General features: G+C 40.0%; 1 pseudogene; it reads right to left on the reverse strand.

The window, feature by feature from the left end:
* Positions 1 to 23154: 23154 nt before the first annotated feature.
* Positions 23155 to 23804, reverse strand: LOC133758343 (protein phosphatase 1 regulatory subunit 1A-like; annotated as a pseudogene).
* Positions 23805 to 24828: the final 1024 nt, after the last annotated feature.

Raw genomic sequence — 24828 nt, forward strand, 5'->3', positions numbered from 1 at the left:
TACATGGTTGAGTGGAGAGATAACACCTGGGCAGTCCAGGTGGGCGGCTCAGCAGAGAGGCAGAGGGCTAAGCGCGTAGTCCGGTTGAGGCCGGGGTGTGTGTGTGTGTGTGTGTGTGTAACAAGATGGGTCTTGCTTCCCCACCTCTGCTGCTCCTCTTGGAACAAAGGACTTTTTGGATGTAAATAGAAAAACTCCTATCTGAGTTTTCCCCTGAAGTTATCAGACAGGAGGAAGCCTGACTGGCATTGTCCCACCTTAGAGGAAGGATGGTTATCGAGTAGAAGGGGCTGGGCACATTTGAAGTGCAGATACTGGACTGCACCTGCAAGATTATCAGGCAAAAGGGGTGGGCACCCCCACCTGGCAGGTTATGGAGTAGAAGGAGCAGGGCAGGATGCAAATACTGGGCTGCCCCTGAATCCTTATTGGGATGACTTTGAGATGCTTATACTGGACCCAAATGTCTCCTTAGGCCTTTGTCACACACATAAGCTCATATCTGACTTCCTACCTAACAATTGTAGCTAAGCCTTTGTTAGCAGAGTTATGGAGAATATTGACTAGAGAAAAATAGATAGTTTCAGTTTTTTTTCTTTAATAGGTCATTTAATTTAAATGTTACTACTTTGTTGGTGCTATATAAAACCTACCCAATCAGCACTTTACAAGGTACATTACCTTCCATTAGTTCTTTTAATCTTAAAAATGGCTTAGCATAAATGAAATTATAGATGTCCTTCCTACCTAATCATCCTCTTCAATGCTTATTTTCCCATTACATAAAGGACAATGATGCATGGCAAGGTTATATTTGGAGATAGACTTATTTCCCACATTTCCCAACCAAAGCTTGAAAATTTAAATTTATGACAGCAAATAGGATCATTTCATAAGGACACTGATTAGTGTTTCTCCTTGTAAGTGTACTTTTGTTATTTTGCTCTTAGTTTTATTCTTTTTTTTAGCCTTAAAAGATTAACCTTCAAAGTCAATAAAATGGTTTTGTGACACAGCACTTCTTTCATAGATATTCTGTGAATATTTATTGTTAAATTATTTCTTAACCTAGATATCAGAATCATAAGAGGTGCTTAAGTAACAGTGATTTGTTTGAAGACTCTCACTTATTATTTTGCATTTATTGCCTATAGAATTGAAAGAAGACTTTGGATGTCAGATATAGCAGAGATCTAATTATTTGGAAAGGAAACTTGAATTCTCATCATTGTATAATTTATTTGTGATACAATTCTATGGAAAAATATTTCTTGACTGGACATTTAAGCCATTTAAAATTTTACACAATTTTATAGTAAGACAACTTTCATTTATGTAATAATGACCTTGCTAGATACTTACTTTTGCTAGAATAGCTACATATTTGTCCAAGCTCTCAATCTGAAAAAATGTTTTTATAAATCCCAGGAATAATAGTTTCAATCATATCTATAAAGTTATTTCTTACATTTTGTTTTAGAATATGTCCCACTCATGATATAATTAAAATGATCATTTAATTGATAATTATTGTATTGCCCATTGTGTTGGAATAACTAGGGTGTTTCATAAGGGTGTCCTAGGGGATTAGCAGTGAATGTGCTTATCTGTGTGCATTTTATGTTAATTTACATACCATGATAGAAGTAAATGAAAATTCAAGCTAAGTGTATTAGAAATGTACTGTGACAACTACAGTTTAAAACTGGAATTCAAACTCAGTTCCCAAAACAGTGTGAAATTCACCTAGTCTTCCATGTGTAATTCTAGGGGGAAAGAATAACCTTTATTATTTAAAACATAGTAGGTATGCAAAGGTGAATCTCCAGAGTTAAATAACAAAAGCCATCAGATATTTAGTTAAACTAATAAAAGAAAAAAGGTTTGAACTCTATCTACTAAGTATTTTTTTCTTATGAATACTGGTAAATATTTTATTTGCAGGAAGTTTCTGCTTTGCTGTTTCACAGATCTGCTTGCTCTTACTTAATATAAGGTATTGTCCCTTCATTCTGATTTATATTCTTTCCTTCATTATAAATATTTATTTCAAAGTGTTTTTACAATTAGACTTTATCAGTGATCCCTGTTAAGTATAAGAGTGAGAATAAGAGAGGGAGGAGATGTACAATTTGGGACATGCTCAGTCGGACTTGCACCAAATGGTGGAGTTAGAAATGTGCCAGGGGATTCCAATACAGTCCCATCAAGGTTGCATGTACCAATACCATCTCACTAGTCCAAGTGATCAATTTCAGTTCACAATTGATCATACTGATAGGTCTAAGAGTTGAAGGGATCACACAAACAAGACTAGTGTCTACTAATACTAACTGATAGAATAAAAAAGGGAGAGAACAATCCAACATGGGGAGCGGGATACACAGCAGACTTATAGAATGGCAGATGTCCTAAACAGCACTCTAGCCTCAGAATCAGCCTTTAAAGCATTCGGATCTGGCTCAAGAGCCTATGAGAGTATTTTAGGCATGGAAAGCCAAGACACTGTGGCAAAACAAACAAACAAACAAACACCTAAATGAAAGGTCTCTGCGAGTGAGATCCCAGTAGGAAGAATGGGCCATCAAAGTAGGAGGTACCTTTCTCTGAAGGGAGGAGAGAACTTCCACTTTGACTATGACCTTGTTGAAATAAGGTCGAAGTCAGCAAATTCAAGAGGCTTCCATAGCCTTGGAACATGACTAGAGCCTAGGGAGATTTCTGACGCCATAAACAAGAGTGTCAAATTGTTAAGTCAACAACAGGAGTCACTGTGTACTTACTCCTCATGTAGGATCTCTGTCCTTAATGTGTTGTCCAATGTGAATTAATGCTATAACTAGTACTAAACAGTATTTTACACTTTGTGTTTCTGTGTGGGTGCAAACTGATGAAATCTTTACTTACTATATACTAAATCGATCTTCTGTATATAAAGATAATTGAAAATGAATCTTGATGTGAATGGAATGGGAGAGGGAGCAGGAGATGGGAGGGGTGCAGGTGGGAAGGAAGTTATGGGGGGGAAAAGCCATTGTAATCCATAAACTGTACTTTGGAAAATTATATTTGCTAAATAAAAGTTTTAAAAAAACACCAAAAAAAAAAATACCAATTAGACTTTATTTTTTTTCTAGTTCTTGTTAAACAAATTTTCTGTTTATTGTGTCTGCTAATAGTTTCTTAAAGTGATTAATTCCTCAAACAGATTATAATCTCCAATTGTACATTCATCTTCAGTAGTAAAGTTGGGAGTTTATGCTATTTTCTCACAATATAGAAATATAGAATGTTTTTTTTTAAATATATTTATTTGAAAGATAGAGAAATAAAGAGAGAAGGAGAGAGAGAGAGAGAGAGATTTTCCATTCACTGGTTAACTCCCCAAATGGTCACAATGGTTGGGGTTGGGTCAGGCTGAAGTCAGGAGCCAGAACCTCTTCCAGGTCTCCCACAAGGGTGCAGGGGCCCAAGCACTTGGGCTGTCCTCTACTGCTTTCCCAGGTAGCTGGATTGGAAGTGGAACAGCTAGGACTCGAACTGGTACTCAGTGATGTAGAATCTTAACCACAGGGCAATTTCACATTTGCTTCTGCCTAGATTGAATGGGTTTTTCTATCTGGATGAGTTATTAAAAAAAAATCTCAGTTTCGAGTCATTGGAACCAAGCAGACAGAATGAATTTAGATTCCATAGCTACCCACTGGCTGAGCTATTGGCTTCCTTTAGGTGACTTCTTTGCCACTCCAGATCCTAGACAGAGGACAAGCTTCCTTGCAACCTCCTAGGCAGGGTTAATGGTTGAGATTTCTGCATTTCATTGAATGATCAGATCCTTATGATTCTTGGTTGTTTGTAGGAAATGTTAACAGTAGTTGGGTGTTTTGGCCGGGGCACTCTTTTGCATATTTACCAGAATCATAACACCTCACTATAAAGCATACTATCTAGTTTTAAAATGTCCATTAGCTAGAACTACCTTATAATTTTTTTTATCTAAATCAAGACACTTTGGAAATTGAAAGAAGGCATTATTATTCATTGTACTGCAGTAACAGGTACAAAGCAGATCTATCATGGACAGTTACATGTGCGGTTACCCTGTTCACTAATAACTGTTCTGTATTTTTCCATTCCTTTTTTTTAAAAAAAGATTTATTTATTTTAAAAACAGTTACAGAGAGGTCTTCCATCTGCTGGTTCACTCCCCAGATGGCCGCAATAGCCGGAACTGAGCTGATCTGAAGTCAGGAGCCAGGAGTTTCTTCCAGGTCTCCTTTGTGGGCGCAGGGGCTCAAGGATTTGGGTCATCCTCTTCTGCTTTCCCAGGCCATAGCAGAGAGCCGGATTGGAAGAGGAGCAGCTGGGACTAGAACTGGTGCCCATATGATATGCAGGCACTTCAGGCCAGAGTTTTAACCTGCTGTGCCATAGTGTTGGTCCCATCCATTTCTTTACTTCTGTAATCTGAGCATTTTGCTGTCAGTGTCTAGCTTCACAGTATACCCAAATCCTCCATTGTTATGTTTGATCCCTGTGTTTTTCTTGGGAGGAAAGGGTCCTTCTAATACACTTGTGCTGATGTGTTAGCTTAAGACATACTGGATTCCTTATTATAATAAGGAATTTAGACGTATCCAGAATAAATCTTTATAATCTTTCAAGTTGCATTGCTTCTTAAAAGTTCTAATTGGGTTATCAATTGTTTCTTCTCATTATAATTGTGTTTACTTGTATCATGGATACAAATATTTATAGTAAAGAATTTTTTCTTTTTTTTTCTCTTGAAACTGTTGACTGAATTTTGTCCAACATGTGCTTTAAGAATTTTCATCATTCCCAAGGTACAATAAAATCGTTTTCTTTTAAAAGGATCAAACCAGTACTTTGAACTTGAATTCACTACTGGTATGCACAGTACTTCATTATTGTTTGGCATATAATTATACTCAGTAAATCTACTTTGGCAGTAAAATTTCCATCTAATTACTTATTACTCAGAGAGTGGGACAAGCAAAAGCCAAGAAAGCTCTAAATTGACTGAAGTACCAGTAAAACAAACTGCAATGACACTGGCACATAGAACAAAATGTGCCTATTTTTTAACCTGAATGAAATCAAACTGGGCACTGGAATTCTGGCTTATAATAGAAACCTAGTTACCAGAATTGGGACACAAGGTGGAGCAACAAAATGCACAGGCAGAAATCTACACACATGTGAAGTGTGGATATACATGGTACAGCCACAATTAAGTCAGTCCAAAATGGTTTAAAAGTTAGACAAAGAATTGTCACCTGGTGGAGCTAATTCATTATCTTCTATCTACTCTTCAGTCTCCTGTTTATTATGCATTCGTTTGGACACACTTCTTTCCTTCTGACATGGTCCTCTGATTACCTCTTTTAGATGCTGCAAGCCCAGGCAGAACACTCAGGACTGCCGAGGGGAAACTAGGTGAAAAGGCAGCAGCTGGCAATAAGCGTCCATTGTTATAACTTGGCTTTCTGGGCACAGGTCTGGTGACTGCCTCCCCTACTACCTCTGTTTCTTTAATTCTTATTTTCCCCTGGTGACTGGGATCCTACTTCTTCCTACTTTGTATTTTCATCTGTGGTACTCCTATGGCCAAACCGTCCTGATGAGCTTTGTTTTGACAAAGCTTTTTACTTTCTTAAATGGAAGGTTAATGTGTAAATTCTGATTCATTTCTGTGTTAAACTTTTAGGCTTCGTTATTAAGAAGATATATTTTATATATATATATATATATAGGTAAAATGTTATTTACTCTATTGACAGAAAATATGGATATTCTTTTCTCTCAATAATCTTGTTTTCTTGAAAAAGGATGATATTTCTGATCGAGCCTATGCAGCTAATAGTTTTCTGAATTTGTTAATGTATTAACCTAAACATTGAAAGAGAAACTGTATGTATAATGCAAGCACAAAGAAATTATACAGAAACATACATTTAGATCTCATCTGTTTTACATATATAAATCATACCCTTTGGAGAACTCTCATGGATGCCACTATTTTCTTGTATTTTTCTCCTTATCTCCCCGCACAGGTTAGGATTTCCTTGACATTGCATAGTTCATGCTCTGTTGAACCAACATTTTCTTTTCTATTTATTTCAGTGGTTGCCAGTTTTTCTTATTCTCTCCAAATTGAATTGCAGAGTCTAACCCTTTTCCCAAAACCATAAATCTTGAGTCTTAGCATAGCATACTAGATATTAGATAATGCTTTAATTGCTCTTACCCCTTTATGCAGCCTTCCAGCAACCATCCTGTCCTAGACAACATCAATATTGTACAACAAAGTATTTATTGTCCTGAGCCTGTCATTCGCTTTTCCTTGAGTGTCTTGCTTTCTATAGCTGAGAATTCCATTCTTTGGACTGCCAGAATCTATCTATGCTTAATACATGTTGGAGTTATTTCCAGCTTGAAGCTACCATGAATTAAAATTAAAAAAAAAATAAAATTACACATTTGCACACAGGTCTTTGTATAGAAGTCTGTTTTCATTTCCTTTGGGTTTTTCTAGAGCAGGATTACTAAGTCAAATGTCAGGAATATGCTTACCTTCATGAGAGACTTCAACCTGGCTGTGTCATTTTTGCATCTGCATAAGTGCATGGAGTTCCAGTTTCTCAGTATCCTCATCAACACTTATTTTACCAGACTTTTGAAGTTTAGACATTCTGGTGATATGTAATGGTATCTTGTTCTGTGTTTGTGTGTGTGTGTTTTGAAATTTATTTATTTATTTGAAAGGCAGAGTTAAAGAGAGGCAGAGGAAGAGAAAGGGAGAGAGATCTTCCATCTGCTGGTTTACTTCCTAAATAGATGCAACGGCTAGAGCTGAGTCAATCTGAAGCCAGGAGCCAGAAGCTTCTTCCAGATCTCCCACGCAGGTGCAGGGGCCCAAGGACTTGGGTCATCTTCTGCTGCTTTCCCAGGGCATAGAGGACAGCTGGACTGGAAGTGGAGCAGCTGGGACTGCCCATATGTGATGCCGGCACTGTTGGCATCTCTTTATGTTTTATTTGCTTTTCCTGAATGATCAATACTGTTGACCATCTTTTTCTATGTATTGGTAACTCTCAGATCTTTAGTGAAGTGCCCATTCAAGTCTTTTGCCCCTTATTTTACTTGGAGTGTTTGTTTTCTTATTTTTGAGTTATAAGAGTTCTTTTAGACTATGGACACTACTTTTTTTTTATCAGATAGAAGTCCCCAAATGAGGGTCCACTCTTGGTTCAAGAAAGGTACTGCACTGATCCAGTAAAGATAGTGCAATAGTTTGTGAAACAGTGCTAACAATTCTTGATGTCTTATCTCACATTTCCTGTGAAAGAATAAGTTAGGCTACGGTTATTTTGAGTTTCTTTACCTAGTAGTTGAAACCCATGCAAATAGATAACATTATAGTATCTTGCTAGTTTCCCTTTAACCTGCTGAATAATTTAGTTGATTATGTTCTTTTTAAGCATCTATATCAAAATCAGAAGTTGGAATTGAAACATCAGTGTGGTTATAGGCTTGTGAGAGCCCGACTTTCATTAATATAGGGGAAGATTCTAAAGAAGAAACTTTATATTCAGAACAAACAGCAGCATAATTAATGTGGAAGTAAGGGGCTGGGGGCTGTACTTTGTTGTGCATTGATATTTGCTAACTGTGTGATCTTCAGCTATTTACCTAACCTCTCAGATTTCTGTCTTTTCATTTATAAAATGAGAATAACAAGTTTTTGGAGTTCTTACTTCAGAGAATTTTTAAAAATATTAAGTGAGATACTATATGCAAAATATCTGTGCATATGTGATAGAACTGGTAGTAGTAACAGCAGTAGTAGCAGAGGTAATAGAGAAATACAAATAGGAGAAATGATTAATATTGGTCAGCATTCAAACATGCTACCTTAGGAAAGACCAACCTTCCTGCTTCCTGGAGGCAGTGGTAAGGCACAGACTGGACATTCACTATTGATGGAACTTCCCCCTGCCCCCAAAGAAACCTTTCATTTAAGGAATGCAAACTTCATGCATTTCATAAGTACAGCTTTGGGAATCTAGTAATTTTTCCCACCATACTCACCCTCCCACACACATTCCCACCATTTCTCTTCTTCCCTTTCCAATTCCCAGTTCCATTCTCTAATAAGATTCATTTTCAATTAACTTTATACACAAATGGTATACTAAGTAAAGAGTTTAACAATTTGCATGAAAAAAATAAAAATTAAAAAAAAAAAAAAACTCTGTTCCTCAGCAGTCGATACAAGGGCTGTTCAAAGCCATTGCATCTTTCAGTTAATTTCAGATCTTTTTTTTAAAATCAACTTAATTAACTTTATTTATTTATTTATTTTTTGACAGGCAGAGTGGGCAGTGAGAGAGAGAGAGAGAGAGAGAGAGAGAGAGAAAGGTCTTCCTTTTCCGTTGGTTCACCCCCTCAATGGCCGCTGCGGCCGGTGCACTGCGTTGATCCGAAGCCAGGAGCCAGGTGCTTCTCCTGGTCTCTCATGCGGGTGCAGGGCCCAACGACTTGGGCCATCCTCCACTGCCTTCCCAGACCACAGCAGAAAGCTGGACAGGAAGAGAAGCGACCGGGACAGTATCTGGTGCCCCAACTGGGACTAGAACCCGGGGTGCCAGTGCCGCAGGCGGTGGATTAGCCTATTGAGCTGCGGTGCCGGCCAACTTAATTAACTTTAAAGAAGCACACAAGAATGATATATCTTTTGCGAGCACTTAGACATGACTATAACTTATGAGATATAAGAATATCCTTCATTTAATACATTAAAAGAAAGTAAGTCCTTGAGAACGAGTTTTACCATTAATTAAGGAAGCACCTAAGAAAACGAGCAATGGAGTTGGACACTTAGGCATAACTTAAACTAATGAGACATAAGAATATCCTCCACTTAATACACTAAAACAAAATAAATCTTTGAGAACAAGTTTTACTGTTAACTCTCATAATACTGTTGTACCTGAGCGAGTATGAACAAAGGAGCTCCACACATTGATAAAATTTGATGGTCCTTTATTTGCCAGCGGTGGAGAGTGGGCTCATGCCCTAAAGAACTCTCGACCCTGAAGCCTAAAGCAACAGGGTTTATAAAGGCAAAAACCACAAAATCAGGAGGGGAATTCATGGTTGCTAGGAACAGGGGGGAATACATGGTTACCGGGGTCAAGCTGACCTAAAACCTATGTGAAACTAGTATCAATTATAATCTTGACAATACCAGTTACAATCTTATAATCCTGACATTAATCCAGGTATTGGTTTTAATTATATGTAGAACATAGACAAATTACATTTTTATCATTAACCCAGGTGCAACCTTTCTACTTTTAAGCTTGAACAATTATGCTAGGGGGTTTCTATGCTCTGCCAAGTGTGATGTAGTGGACTGCTATTGTTCTACTGTTTTAGATCATAGTTTCAGACCAGAGTCTCACAGTGGTGCAGGGCGGGGGGGGGGGGGTGCTTTCCCAGAGTGGAGTCTCAAGTGCTCCAAAATGGAGTCCCTACTGTCAAGGTGCTACTTCAATACAACTGTTTGAGGACAGAGGTCTTGCATAGGAAGTTAGTGCACAGTGACTCCTGTTGTTAATTTAACAATTAACACTCTTATGTATGACATCAGTGACCATCCAAGACTTTTGACATGAGCTGCCTATGCTATGGAAGCCTTTTGAATCCACAAATTCCTTCAGTATTTAAACAAGGCCATAAGCAAATTGGAATTTCTTTCCTCCCTTCAGAGAAAAGTACTTCCTTCTTTGATGACTACTTCTTTCCACTGGGGTCTCACCCACAAAGGTCCTTCATGCAGAACAATTTTTGCCATAGTGTCATGGCTTTCCTTGCCTGAAATGCTCTCATGAGCTTTTCAGCCAGATGAGAATGCCTTAAGGGCTGATTCAGAGTGCTACCTAAAGTGATTGTCATTCTGTGAGTCTGCTGTGGGGACTGATTCCCATGTTGGAGCAGTCACTCCTTTTGGATTCTATTATTATTACCAGACAATCTTATTTACATGATTTCTTTAACACTTAATCCTATCTGTATGATCTGTATGATCTTTTAACACTTAAGATGGCATTTTTACCACACAGCTTTAGGGGATTTGGGGTCCCATGGCAAGCTTTTAAACTGTACCCTTGGAAGTAAGTGCATAGGAATGTATGCAGAACTATACGGCTTTACAGTTACAAACTTCATAATGACAACTTTAGGAACATGGTGATTCTTCCCACTGTGCCTGCCCTCCCACCCAACTTTCTCCTCACTTTCTTATTCATACTTACTTTTTTTTTTTTTTAAAGATTTCTTTATTCGAAAGTCAGAATTGCAGAGAGAGAGAGAGAGAATCTTTTTTTTTTTTTTTTAAATTTTTGATAGGCAGAGTGGACAGTAGAGGGAGATAGAGAGAAAGGTCTTCCTTTTTGCCGTTGGTTCACCCTCCAATGGCCGCCGCGGTAGGCGCGCTGCGGCCGGCGCACCGCGCTGAGCCGATGGCAGGAGCCAGGTGCTTCTCCTGGTCTCCCATAGGGTGCAGGGCCCAAGCACTTGGGCCATCCTCCACTGCACTCCCTGGCCACAGCAGAGAGCTGGCCTGGAAGAGGGGCAACCGGGACAGGATCGGTGCCCCGACCGGGACTAGAACCTGGTGTGCCGGCGCCGCAAGGCGGAGGATTAGCCTGCTAAGCCACGGCGCCGGCCATTCATACTTACTTTTACTAAGATCTATTTTCTCTTTCTTTCTTTTTTTTTTTTTTTTTTTTTTTTTGACAGTCAGAGTTAGACAGTGAGAGAGAGACAGAGAGAAGGGTCTTCCTTTCTCCGTTGGTTCACCCCCCAAAGTGGCCACTACAGCTGGCGCATTGTGGCCAGAGCACTGCGCTGATCTCAAGCCAGGAGCCAGGTGCTTCCTCCTGGTCTCCCATGCGGGTGCAGGGCCCAAGGACCTGTGGCACTCCCGGGCCACAGCAGAGAGCTGAACTGGAAGAGGAGCAACTGGGACAGAACTGGCACTCCGACTGGGACTAGAACCCGGGGTGCCGGCGCTGCAGGTGGAGGATTAGCCTAGTGAGCTGCAGCGCCAGCCACTAAGATCTATTTTCAATTAACTTTATACACATATGATTAACTCTATGTTAAGTAAAGAGTTCAACAAGTAGTATGATAAAATGTTCTTCAACAGTCAAGACAAGGGCTGTTCAAAGTCATTGCTTCTCAAAGTGTTAATTTCACTTCTACAGATTGCCTTTTAGGTGCTCAATTAGTTATCACAGGTAAGGAACATATGGTATTTGTCCCTTTGGGACTGGCTTATTTCACTAAGTAAGATGTTTTCCAGAGTCATCCATTTTTTGCAAATGACCAGATTTCATTTTTCTTTTACCTCTTTCCAGTACTCCATGGTGTACAGATCCAATAATTTCTTTATCCAATCTTCAGTACATGGACATCTGGGTTGATTCCATATCTTAGCTATTGTGAATTGAACTGCAATAAACATGAAGGTGTAGATAACTCTTTCATATGCTGATTTAATTTCCTTTGGGTAAATTCTCAGGAGTGGGATGGCTGGGTTATATGTAGTAGGTCTATTTTCAGATTTCTGAGGCTTCTCCATACTGTCTTCCACAGTGGTTGCACCAGTTTATATTCCCACCAACAAAAGATTAGGGTACCTTTTTGCCAACATCCTCACCAGCATTTGTTTGTTGATTTCTGTATGAAAGCCATTCTAACTGGGATGAGGTAAAACCTCATTGTCTTTTTTTTAATTTTAATTAATTAATTTATTTATTTTTGACAGGTAGAGTTAGACAGTGAGAGAGAGAGAGACAGAGAGAAAGGTCTTCCTTTTTCCATTGGTTCACCCCGCAAATGGCCGCTATGGCCGGCGTGTTGTGACCAGGTGTGCTGCGCCGATCCGAAGCCAGGAGCCAGGTGCTTCTCCTGGTCTCCCATGGGGTGCAGGGCCCCAGCACTTGGGCCATCCTGCACTGCACTCCCGGCCCACAGCAGAGAGCTGGACTGGAAGAGGAGCAACCAGGACAGAATCTGGCGCCCCGCAGTCTTTGTGTTTTTGATTTGCATTTCCCTGGTGGCTAGCGATCCTGAGCATTTTTCATTTTTTCATGTGCCTGATGGCCATTTCTTAACTGGGTTATTTGTTTTGGTTTTGTTGAGTTTCTTGATTTCTTTATAGATTCTGGTTATTAATCCTTTATCAGTTGTATAGTTTGCAAATAATTTCTCCCATTATTTCGGTTGCCTCTTCACTTTCCTGAGTATTTCTTTTGCAGAAGCTTCTCAATTTGATGTAATCCCATTTGCCAATTTTGGCTTTGATTACCTGTGCCTCTAGTGTGTTAGCTGTAGAGGTGGTGATTGAATTCTGAGTCCTGCAGTTCAAGTTTCTGAGGGGCCATCCTGACCCTTGTGCCACACCCTTAATTTATTGAATTAATCTTTAGTAAGGAGTTGACTTATAATCATCAGAATGGAGACAGGCAAACTGCTGGCTAAGGTGAGGGGGGGTCTGTGTACTGTAATGCCTACATCATAGTCATTAGGGATAGGGGCTAGGAATCAAGGTAAATGCAGTTAAATTGATACCTACCATCATCTACTTTATAAATATATGATTGATTATGAAAATATTTAGAAATAGGCTTTAAAATGAGAAAAAATGGGAAATAGATGAAATAAAATTGGTAAAATTTTAGTAATTGTTGAAGGTAGGTGACGGGGTTTATAATATATTATTCTGTTTTTGCGTTTTTTAAGGATTTGTTTATTTATTTGAAAGGCAGAGTTACAAAGAGAGAAAGGGAGAGATGAAAAAGAAATCATCCATTTGCTTGTTCACTCTGCAAAGGCTGCAACTGCAGTAGCTAGGCCAATCCGAAGCCAGGAGCCAGGAGCTTCTTCCAGGTTTCTCACCTGGGCACAGGGGCCCAAGTACTTGGGCCATTTTCTGCTGCTTTTCCCAGGCCATAGCTGAGAGCTGGATCAGAAGTGGAGCAGCTGGGAATTGAACTGGCGTCCATATGGGATACCTGCATTGCAGCCAAAGACTTTTCCTTCTAAGTCACAGTGCCAGCCCCAGTTTTTTTTTTTTTTCAAATTAAAAAAAATTATGTTTATTTATTTAAAAGTCAGAATTATGGGCCGACTTTGTGGTGCAGCAGGTAAAGCTGCCGCTTGTAGCGCTGGCATTCCATATGGGTGCCAGTTCAAGTCCCAGCTGTTCCACTTCTTATCCAACTCCTTGCTAATGTACCTGAAAAAGCATCAGAAGATGGACTAAGTGCTTGGGCCCCTTACACCCACGTGGTTGACTGAGAAGAAGCTTCTGCCTTTCAAATGAATAACATAAATCTAAGTATATACATAACATATATATATATATATATACATAAATATATAAATGTATGTCAGAGTTATAGACAGAGAGAAAACATCTTCCATCTGCTGGTTTACTTACCCAAGTGGCCACAATGGCCAGGGTTGAGCCAAGCAGAAGCTGGGTTGGGTCGCCCATGTGGAGGGCAGGGGCCCAAATATTTGGGCCATCTTCTGCCCTTTTTCCCAGTCCATTATCAGGGAACTGGATTGGAAATGGAGCAGCCCAGACACAAACCAGCACCCAAATGGGATACCTCCCACATCACAGGTGGCGATTTACATGCCAGGTCACAATGCCAGTCACTATTTTGAAAATTAGTAACATAGATTTATATATATATATATATATATATATATATATATATATATATATATAGATGTACAAGCTTCCTGTAACAAGTCAAATATTTCATAATTCCTTTTTCTTTTTGGATTCAGATTCATATTCCATTCTCTCTTAATACTTTTAATGTAATTTTAAGCTTGAAAATCTTGCCTTGATTCACCTCATCATATTTCTCTGCACAAAAATATCCATTTTGAATTAAAAATATTTTCTGTGATCCTGCAGCTCTGTGTATTATATTTTTATCTCAACTGAGTTTTAAATACCATCTTAATTGATCCATAAAAGAAATAGATTAAATAAAGTTTATACAATTATGAAAAACAAAAGGTAAAATTTTACTGGAATTGACTCCTTAAGGAGATGGATGGATCTGTTTTTTAAAATATTCAAGCAAGTATAATTTTACATTGCTGAATTTTACTAGTAGGTAGGCTGAGAACTGAACTATTTAAAAATATATATTTAATATAGTTTAAATATATATTTAATATTTAATATATCCATACCTATTTTAATATATATTTCATTTGCTAAGAAATTTTAAATAAGTTATAAAAGTAAGTATATAAGCATGTAAAATTTTGTTGTATAACTGTCATTTTGAAGTCTCCAAATTATACATCCCCCAAAAATCCCACATAAGGATCTATCATAAAAACATGTTTTTTTTTTTTTTTGACAGGCAGAGTGGACAGTGAGAGAGAGAGATAGAGAGAAAGGTCTTCCTTTTTGCCGTTGGTTCACCCTCCAATGGCCGCCGCGGTAGCGCGCTGCGGCCAGCGCACCGCGCTGATCCGATGGCAGGAGCCAGGTGCTTCTCCTGGTCTCCCATGGGGTGCAGGGCCCAAGGACTTGGGCCATCCTCCACTGCACTCCCTGGCCACAGCAGAGAGCTGGCCTGGAAGAGGGGCAACCGGGACAGGATCGGTGCCCCGACCGGGACTAGAACCCGGTGTGCCGGCGCCGCAACATGTTTTTAAAATACATCAGTTAATGGGTTAAATCCCTTCTCACTTCTGATGAAAGAAAATAATTGGAAAACCTGTCACCAGCAAAAATGACTGTTACCTAGTCATTAGAGTAATTCACCAATTTTACTAGTTCAGATTTTCCCCTTACCTTGCATCTTAAAAGCACTTATATCAGAAGTATTATAGTAAAATTTAGGATGATTAAGAGATATGCCTTTCTTTTTTAACTAGGGCAATGTGCTACTGTTAAGATCTCTTAGGAAGAAGTTTACTTGAACATGAAGATTAAGATATGGCAAATGATTCCCTAAAATTAAAATAGCTATTCTTATCTCACACTGTTTTTTATATTAATATTTATGTTACTTCTTTGTCTATTTTCCCCTGCAACCTTCCCTTCTGAGATGTAAACATTTTTAACAATTCATTTTTTCTATCCTATTACATCTTTTTTTACATGATACCTTGTGTTTTTTTTTTAAATAAAACAAAAAAATACATCCTATCTTGACTAACATATTCTGTAGCTTACTTTTTTTATTTAATGACATGTGTATCCTTCTACCATTTATATATCTAATTTATTTTAAGAGGCTGAATTTTATTATTTATGAAAGACTATTATCACAATTTATTTAAAAAGTCCCCAACTTGAATTTGTTTCTTAGTCTTTATAATTCCAAAAATGCTCTTAAGAATTTTCTCAAGTGTATGTTACTTCTGATTAGAGAATATTTCTATTGGAGATATGAATTAAATAGTCATATATTACTTCCTGCTTAGAGAATATTTCTGTTGGAGAGATATGAATTAAATAGTTCTGCTTAGTCATAGGATATGAGGATTTTGATTATTTTGTATTATCTATAGGAGCAATTTGCTTAGGATAGAAATAATTTACGTTACATATTTTAAATAGTTTCATTAAGTCTTGTGTCTATAAATTTGTAAATCAGAATTTTGCTTGGTATAGAAAAGATTTCATATTTGATTAAGAATTGTGAAAATAATGCTTTAAATCATGAGCTTCAAAGAGTTTCAAAGTCAGAGAGGTGCAAGTTTGGCTCCTCATTGTCACTATGATTTCAAACTAAACACTAGACCTGAGGTTCAGTTTCCTCCTCTGTTGTCTTTGGATAATATTTACTTCTTTTGTGAAGTCTTTGTTCATATGATGTGTATTCATAGACTGGTTCTGTAGACGCTTAAAAAATAAAATCTCGGGGCCGGGGCTATGGAGTAGTGGGTAAAGCTGCTGCCTGCAGTGCTGGCATCCCGTATGGGTGCTGGTTCAATTCCCGGCTGCTCTACTTCCGATCCAGCTGTCTGATATGGGCCCCTGCACCTATGAGGGAGACCAAGAAGCAGCTCCTGGCTCCTGGCTTTGGACTGGCACAGCTCCAGCCATTGTGGCCATTTGAGGAGTAAACCAGCAGATAGAAGACCTCTCTCTATCTCTCTGTCTGCCTCTTCCTTTCTGTAACTCTACCTTTCAAATAAATAAATAAATCTTTTTTAAAAAATCTCAAAATATTTTATTCTGTGTTTTTATTGCAGTGTTCCCCAAAAACCTCAAGATCTTTGGTTTTGATTTTACTCAACTAATAGTGCTCTGACAAAGAGACACAGTTGTAGACAGTCTACCATGTATTAGTATTTCTTGCAAATGGAATGAGGATGAATCTGTTGTAAATTTTCCTTTACTATAAATATCTTTTTTAAGATTTATTTATTTATTTGAAAGAGTTACACAGAGAAGGAGAGGCAGAGAGAGAGAGAGAGAGAGAGAGAGAGAGAGAGAGAGAGTCTTCCATCCTCTGATTCACTCCCCAATCGGCCGCAATGGCCGGAGGTGCACCAATCTGAAGCCAGGAGCCAGGAGCTTCCTCTGAGTCTCCCATGTGGGTGCAGGGGCCCAAGGAATTGGGCCATCCTCTATTGTTTTCCCAGGCCATAGTTCCGGTCAGGGCATTGGATTCTGTCCCGGTTACCCTTCTTCCCATCCAGCTCTCTGCTGTGGCCCGGGAGTGCAGTGGAGGATGGGCCAAGTCCTTGGGCCCTGCACCTGCATGGGAGACCAGGAGAAGCACCTGGCTCCTGGCTTTGGATCAGCGTGGTGCGCTGGGTGCAGCGCACCAGCTGCAGCGGCCATTGGAGGGTGAACCAAAGGTAAAGGAAGACCTTTCTCTCTGTCTCTCTCTCTCTCTCACTATCCACTCTGCATGTAAAAAAAAAAAAAAAAAAAGAAAAGAAATCAGACTATCAGACTATTTTAATGTTAAAACATTCAATGTTTAAATACCGTCTCAATATTATTATATTTTAGGGACTGGTGTTGTGGCATAGCAGGTAAAGCTGCCGTCTGTAGTGCTGACCTCTCATATGGACACCGGTTCAAGTCCTGGCTGCTCCACTTTCCATCCAGCCGTTTGATATGGTCTGGGAAAGCAGTAGAAGATGGCCCAAGTCTTTGGGATCCTGTACCTGTGTGAGAGACCCAGAGGGAGTCTCCTGGCTTCAGATCAGCCCAGTTCCTGCTATTGTGGCCATTTGAGGAGTGAACCAGCAGATGGAAAGCTCTCTCTCCCTCTGCCTCTGCCTCTCTGTAACTCTGTCTTTCAAATAAATAAGTAAATCTTTTCAGAAAACATTTTAAAATTGCTGAAGAGGCAGTTAGAAATGCATTATTACCAATAAATGTTTATTGTCCACTTATTTTACACAAGGTGGAAGATGTATGGATATTTGCCTTTAAGTAGTTTTTCAGAATACGTTCGTATGGTAAAAAAAGAATTTTAACTCTTTGGCCATCATTATACACTGAAGGATTGAAGACTGATGTAATCTTTGAAATGTAATTTGTTTTAAAGATTTTTTATTTGTTTGAAAGAGTTACAGAAACACACACACACACACACAGATCTTCCATCCACTGATTGAATCCCCAAATGGCCGTGATGAAACTCCATCTGAGTTTCCCACATGAATGACAGAGGCCCAAGTACTATACCATCTTCCACTGCTTTCACATTATTTATTTATTTTAGATTTGTTTATTTATGTGAGAGAGAGGGGGGAGATAGAGAGATCCATTCACTGATTCACTCCCCAAATGGCTGCAACAGCCAGGGATGGGCCAGGCCCAGGCCAGGAATCTGGGGCGTCTTTCTAGTCTCCCATGTGGGTGCAGGGGCCCAAGGAATTGGGCCATCCTCTATTGCTTTCCCAGGCACATTAGCAGAGAGCTGGATTGGAAGTGGAGCAGCCAGGACTCGAACTGGTGCCAATAAGAGATGGCGGCATGCACAAAGTGGCTTAACCCGCCATGCCATGGTGCTGGCCCCTTCCTAGGTGCCTTAGCAGGGAGGTGGATCAGAAGTAGAGCAGCCTGGACTCAAAAGGTGCTGCTCACATGGTATGCTGGCATCTTAGGTGGCATCTTAAGCCTCTACGGTACAATGCTAGCCCTTTTGAAATGTAATTTGGAATATTATGTGCCTTGTTAGATCAGAAATACCATTGGTCTTATAGGGGCAGCAAAAACTGCATCCTCATATGGTCCCAGCTGATTCAAAGAATTAAATTTGACATAAAAGCATAACTTTTAAAAAATGTATTAATATTTGAAATAAAGGAAAAAACATTTCAGTGATGGTACTTTTTTAGTTTGAAATGTAAGACTGCATCTTGAAGTAAACATTATGAAGTTATTTATGGAGATACTAAAAATGTTGCACAACTGACTGAAATAAAATAATTGGGATAAAACATGGTGGGGGAGAAGATCTCCAAAGACTAACATTTTTCTCCTAATTTTAAAATTGAAATGTCAAGGAATTCTCTTTATACACTATGCCAGCTTATAACCTACTTACATGTAAAAGGAAATATATTGATTTTCTCATCAATCATCTTACAATGCAATAAAAATTAGAGTTATTTGGTTTGAAAGACACTGAGAGCCTGAAGATAGCTGTTAAGATTGATCTAGTTTTGAGGGTGCTATTTTCATGTGCATAAGTAAGAGTGGGTTTTATATTTTGTAGAAAATTTTGTTCCTATTTTAATGCTCCTTGCATAGCAATATGTGGGTAGTATAAGTTCTTCAAGAATCTCTCCTTTAGAACTGAAGTTAATATTTTTGTGCGGGGCTGGTGCTGTGGCATAACAGGTAAAGCCGCCGCCTGCGGTGCTGGCATCCCATATAGGTGCTGGTTCGAGACCCGACTGCTCCACTTCCAATCCAGCTCTCTGCTGTGGCCTGGGAAAGCAGTAGAAGATGGCCCAACTCCTTGGGCCCCTGTACCCACGTGGGAGACCTGGAAGAGGCTCCTGGCTCCTGGCTCCTGGCTTCAAATTGGCGTAGCTCCAGCAGTTGTGGCCATCTGGAAAGTGAACCAGCGGATGGAAGACCTCTCTCTCTCTCTCTCTCTCTCTCTCTCTCTGCCTCTGTAACTCTGCCTTTCAAATAAATAATAAATAAGTCTTTAAAAAATAAACAAAATGCTGATTAGAAAGTGCAGTTCTTCCAGATATATAACATTTTGATCTGAAAGCACCACTGCAATTTGGTTAGTTTAGCTGCTTTTTTAGTTCCAAGCTTTTTTCTGTCTTCTTGGTGATCTAGAATTACCAAGGCATGTTGACACTAAAGTATCACCTGCCCAGTCCTGTGAGTACATAAACAATTCAGACTTATCCAAAGTATATTTTTTTAAAGATTTATTTTATTTTATTTGAAAGTCAGAATTACACAAAGAGAGAAGTAGGGACACAGAGGTCTTCCATTCACTGGTTCACTCCCCAGTTGGCTGCAATGGCTGGAGCTGCACCGATTGATCCGAAGCCAGGAGCCTGGAGCTTCTTCCGGGTCTCCCATGTGGGTGCAGGGTCTCAAGGACCTAGATGGCTAATTTCTTGTCCTGGCTTTGCAAAATTAGGCTGTTCAGTTTTATGAATTTTCAGATTGCTGGTAACACTCATACCCAAACATAGATATAGAAACACTTCTCGAATTTTAAGAAATATTTTATTTTATTTACATTCTGTGTTGTTGACACTAATCTGCCCTCTTATTTGACTCCTCACCAACCCGCATCATCTGAAGTAACTAAACAATAGTATTTTATTTTATTTTATTTATTTATTTATTTTTGACAGGCAGAGTGGACAGTGAGAGAGAGAGAGAGACAGAGAGAAAGGTCTTCCTTTACCTTTGGTTCACCCTCCAATGGCCACCGCGGCCGGCGCACTGCGCTGATCCGAAGCCAGGAGCCAGGTGCTTCTCCTGGTCTCCCATGTGGGTGCAGGGCCCAAGCACTTGGGCCACCCTCCACTGCCTTCCTGGGCCATAGCAGAGAGCTGGCCTGGAAGAGGGGCAACCGGGATAGAATCTGGCACCCCGTTAAGCCACGGCGCCGGCCTAGTATTTTATTTTTTTTTGCAAATATTCAGTTAGAAAAAGTATGTTAGATTCAGTGTGGGAATTATGATATGAAGTCATATGACTGAATTTGTTTTCTCATCTTTGGCTAGGTGATATGAAGGAAGTTACTTAAATGTTCTAAAACTTTCAAGCTTTCCTGGGTAAAAACATAATATTTACCAGAGAGAATAGGCTTTTGATGGATCACCTCAATCACTACAAAAACAACTTGATAAAACATTTTATCTTCATAATCTTATAGTCTTATCAGCTCAGATTCCTTTGTTATTCTACTTCTGCTCTAGAAATAACAGAAAGATCTTGCTAAATCTTCACAGGGTGCCTGCTGATTTACAAAAGAAAAACATGCCTTATGAGTAAGATAAAGGTTTAGACACTGTTTTTTTCCAAGAAAATTCTTTGGGATACTTTGTGTGTGCCTCTGCAGCTGTAGATATTGCAAGTCAAAGTCACATGTAACTGTGGTGGTCAGGGGACTGTCTTGACTCTGAGAGCAACTGTAGGGAGGCTCTTATTATTCCATAAGTTGGCAAGTTTTGCTATCTTTCAGTTGTGAGAAGAGATGATAACTCCCTGATAATTAGCATTTTACATATTGAGCAAGGTTTGAAATTTGTAATAATTTGTCAGGTTTAGTCAGTGGGAATAAAATTATATAAAACAGTTTTTTTTTTCCAATAAGTACTGTCATTATATAACTTTCAGACCCAATTTATTTTTCATTTTAACCTGAGTTTGCCTTTGATGGGAATACAAACTTTTCCCAGATGGGCTACTGCCAACAGTACACTGGAAAGAATAGCCATGAGCAAGCTCCTGCTGCGTAAGCTATGCTTTGGGTCATAAGGTGCAACAAAAATCACTCTATGGTCTCTCAGATGCACCACTAAAAGCCATGCCTCACTGTACACAAATCATTCCTAGTAGAAAATATTTTATAAGAGGCAACAGGAATTATTTGATTTTACAAAGCAATCTAGTTTTAAAATTTTTGTGAGCGTCTGTGACTATTGTCTTCAGGTTTCACACAAATCTCTTGTAAGTTTTAAATGTTTCATGAGCCTCCTCCATCCCTAAAAAATAAAGATTAAGAAATGTTGGTCCTATCTGAATAGGGGCCCTGTCTGACTCTGGGCGTTGGCTTTCCGAGTCAGCAGAACCAAGGTCAATTATCTGGAAGTGATGCTGCCAGCATTGGCAGCCCGAACCGAGAGGGCTGGACAAACTTCAGAGATTATACCAAAGACAAAGAATTGTTGGCATCATCAGTTCCCTAAACAAGCAACAAGTGGGCATTCCATTCCAGGGTGGAACTGAGTGACCTCATGATCCTTCCCCAACTGTGAGAAAGTTACTTTTAGCTCAGCTATTAGGAAACAAAGAAAGGTTTATATGAGAATTTTGTGAAAACTGTAGCTGACAAGAGATGTTTTTTTTTTTTTCCTCTTTGGGAAAGACTTGCTGATTAATAAAAGCTAAAAATGTTTGAGTGTATTCTTTGTTTGAAATATGAGATTTAAGATAATTTTTTTTAAAAATTGATATTATTAACATATATTGAGGACATGCCTTGTGAGGGATGGGAGATACAAAAATGCTTAAGACCCTGTTGTCCTCAAGACACATACAGTTTAGTGGGCGGACAGTCTCTCTGATCATTAGAGTAGTGGTCATTAATACAGGGAAGCTGAGTGATACAGAGGAAACATCTGGGTGTTAGAGTCACAAAGGACTGGTTTTAAATGCCTCAAAGCTAGCAAATTGTTGAACTTTAACAAGCTTTTGAGTCTCTCTGAGGCTCAGTTCCTCATCTGCAAAGTAGAGATAAAGTATTGATCTGATTGTGCCGCTCTTGGGATTATGTACACTCATATGTAGTGGGTTTGTTAAGCACACAACCTAGTGCAGCGTGAAATATCAGTCAAGTGGATCTTTTATTAACTCTATGACTTAGTGGTAATAAAAACAATGATAACAGTGATTAACAACCTCTCCTAGTGTAGGCAAGGTAGATGCCCAGAAAAAAGTTCTCTAATCCTGATGAAACATCTCATGATTAGAGAGTGGATTAATCTTTTGGTATACAAAGGGCAGAGTGTTAACTAAAATGATAATGTAAACTCAGACAGATATTATATTTCAAAAACTAAGCCCAGGTTTACTATAAGGCAGTCATAATTAGAATACTGGACAGGGGGTTCCTAGCTCCAGTTCTAACTGCAGCATAGTACCTGAGAGCAGTTGGGCAAGCCTCTTAATGGGATAGGACCAAGGGCTAAGGTGTAAGGGTCCTTATGAATGTAGCTTCAAGCTACATTCAGTCTAAGTCAGTGTACCTAGTATACAAGTTGTCTACACAGCCAGTGTCCACACAACCAGTCCTCCTGCCTTCTGGTTGAATTGCCATGCCAAAGCCCCATATGTAGAGAAGATCTGGAACTGGCACTGTCACAGTACTTTTAAAGTCTCCGTTTCTTCATCTATGAAATGAAGATAATCCCAGTCCTAGTTATTTTAAAAGGTTGCTAAGAAGATGAAATTATATATATGCAACTATTTTTTAAAAACAGCTTTCACTAATATTTTTCAGTTGACCTATCTGAATCTACATCACCAAGGGGATGCTTGTTAAAAGAGTAAATTCCTGGCCTCATCTTACCCTTGCTGTATGAGATTTCCTGAGACTAGAGTATGGGACTCTATATCTCAGTCATGGCCCTCAACTGATACTTACATTAATTGAACTGGAGAAATTTTGCTTCTCTCAAATGTGTTATCTTGGATTGCACATGGGCAGAGATTATGTTTAGAATTAAAATAACTTATCCAAAGTTCTGTGTATATGGAGGAAATAGGACCTGATCCAATAGTCTATATATCTTGTATGTTTTCTTTCTTTTTTTTTTTTTAAGGACCTAAAACCAAATTTATCACTTTTTAAAAACAAGAGATTTTTTTTCTCCAAAAGTGAGGAAATAAGAAACAAATCCAGTGTCCATGCATCCCCCAACCGCGGCCTTGATTCCAGGACACCTCCTCTTCTCTCAGACCGCGCGGGCTCCCTGGGAGTCTTGCGATGTTTTAGCGGTGGAGGGTTCCTCGCCGCGCCTCTCCTGAGCTCTGGGGCTGGGCTGTGCAGGCTTTTGTGCTGTCGCCCGAGGGGCCCAGCCTGGACTCAGCTCCTGTGCCTGGGGCCCAGGTGGCTGGCACTCCTGGGCCCCTGTGCTCTCAGTGGCTCCTTCGGGCTCCTCTCCTTGCTGCTGTTGCCCTAGGTGGTGTTCAACCATCATCTGGAGCTCTTTCATGGTGGGTGTGGTCCTTGTCATCTTCTTCCGTTGCCGTGGAGACATTGCCAGACTGGGCTTGAGAAGTGGGTTGGGGCTCCTGTCTTCATCGACCTCTGGGGAAGACTGGTCACTGGTCAGCACGAGGGTGGCAGGGGTAGGGCGGCGCCTCCGAATCTGCTCCGCCGCCTCGGGGTCAAGGTGCGGCTCCAGCAGCGGGACCGTGAACTGGATCTTCCGGGGACTGTTGTCTTGCTTCATGACTGGGGCGGCGGCCGCTGCGCCCGCGCTGCGGCGGCGAGGGGGGGGGGGGAGGCGGAGGGACTCGGGGCTGGGGCGGGCGCGCTCCCTTCTCCGCTCTGCTCTGGCCCTGGCCCCAGCCCGGCGCGCTCGGCTCCCGGCTCCCGGCTCAGCGCTCCCAGCTCGCCTTCTTTCTTGTTTTTTAAAGATTTATTTATTTATTTAAAAGTCAGAGTTACACACAGTGAGAGAGGCAGAGAAAGAGAGAGAGAGAGAGAGAGAGATCTTCCATCCGATGGTTCACTCCCCAAATTGGCCGCAAGGGCTGGAGCTGCACCAATCAGAAACCAGGAGCCAGGAGCCTCTTCCGGGTCTCCCACGTGGGTGCAGGGGCCTAAAGACTTGGGCCATCTTCTTCTGCTTTCCCAGGCCATAGCAGAGAGCTGGATCAGAAGAGGAGTAGCGGGGGCTAGAACCGGCGCCCATATGGGATGCGGGCACTTCATGCCAGGGCCTTAACCCTCTGAACCACAGCGTCAGCCCCTCTTTTATATTTTCTATATAAAGTTGCTTATTATATCAAAGAATTATATCCGTGGAAACTCTTATCATTTTTCTTAGTGTGAAACACTGTAATTTAAAAATATGTACTTCCGTGCTAGATAGTGGCCCTCGAGGGTGTGTGTGTGTTTGAGTTATGAATGGGTTGTCAGGTAAGATTCTGTAAAGATCTGAATTCTCTAAGAAGCAAGTCAAGAAAACACTTGACTGAAACAACAGGAAGAATAATGCTTACTTAGAGGGGTTTTATAGGACTGGTAACAAAGGCAAAGCATAGCCTAGTGGTTGACACATTTTATTTAATTTTATTTTTTTTAAAGATTCATTTATTTATTTGAAAGAGTTACACACAGAGAGGAGAGGCTGAGAGAGAGAGAGAGAGAAAGAGAGGTCTTCCATCCGCTGGTTCACTCCCCAGTTGGCCGCAGTGGCCAGAGCTGTGCTGATCTGAAGCCAGGAGCCAGGAGCTTCTTCTGGGTCTCCCATGTGGGTGCAGGGGCCCAACGACCTGGGCCTCTTCCA

This window comes from Lepus europaeus, chromosome 4 (genome assembly GCF_033115175.1).
Source record: "Lepus europaeus isolate LE1 chromosome 4, mLepTim1.pri, whole genome shotgun sequence".
Lineage (NCBI taxonomy): Eukaryota > Metazoa > Chordata > Mammalia > Lagomorpha > Leporidae > Lepus > Lepus europaeus.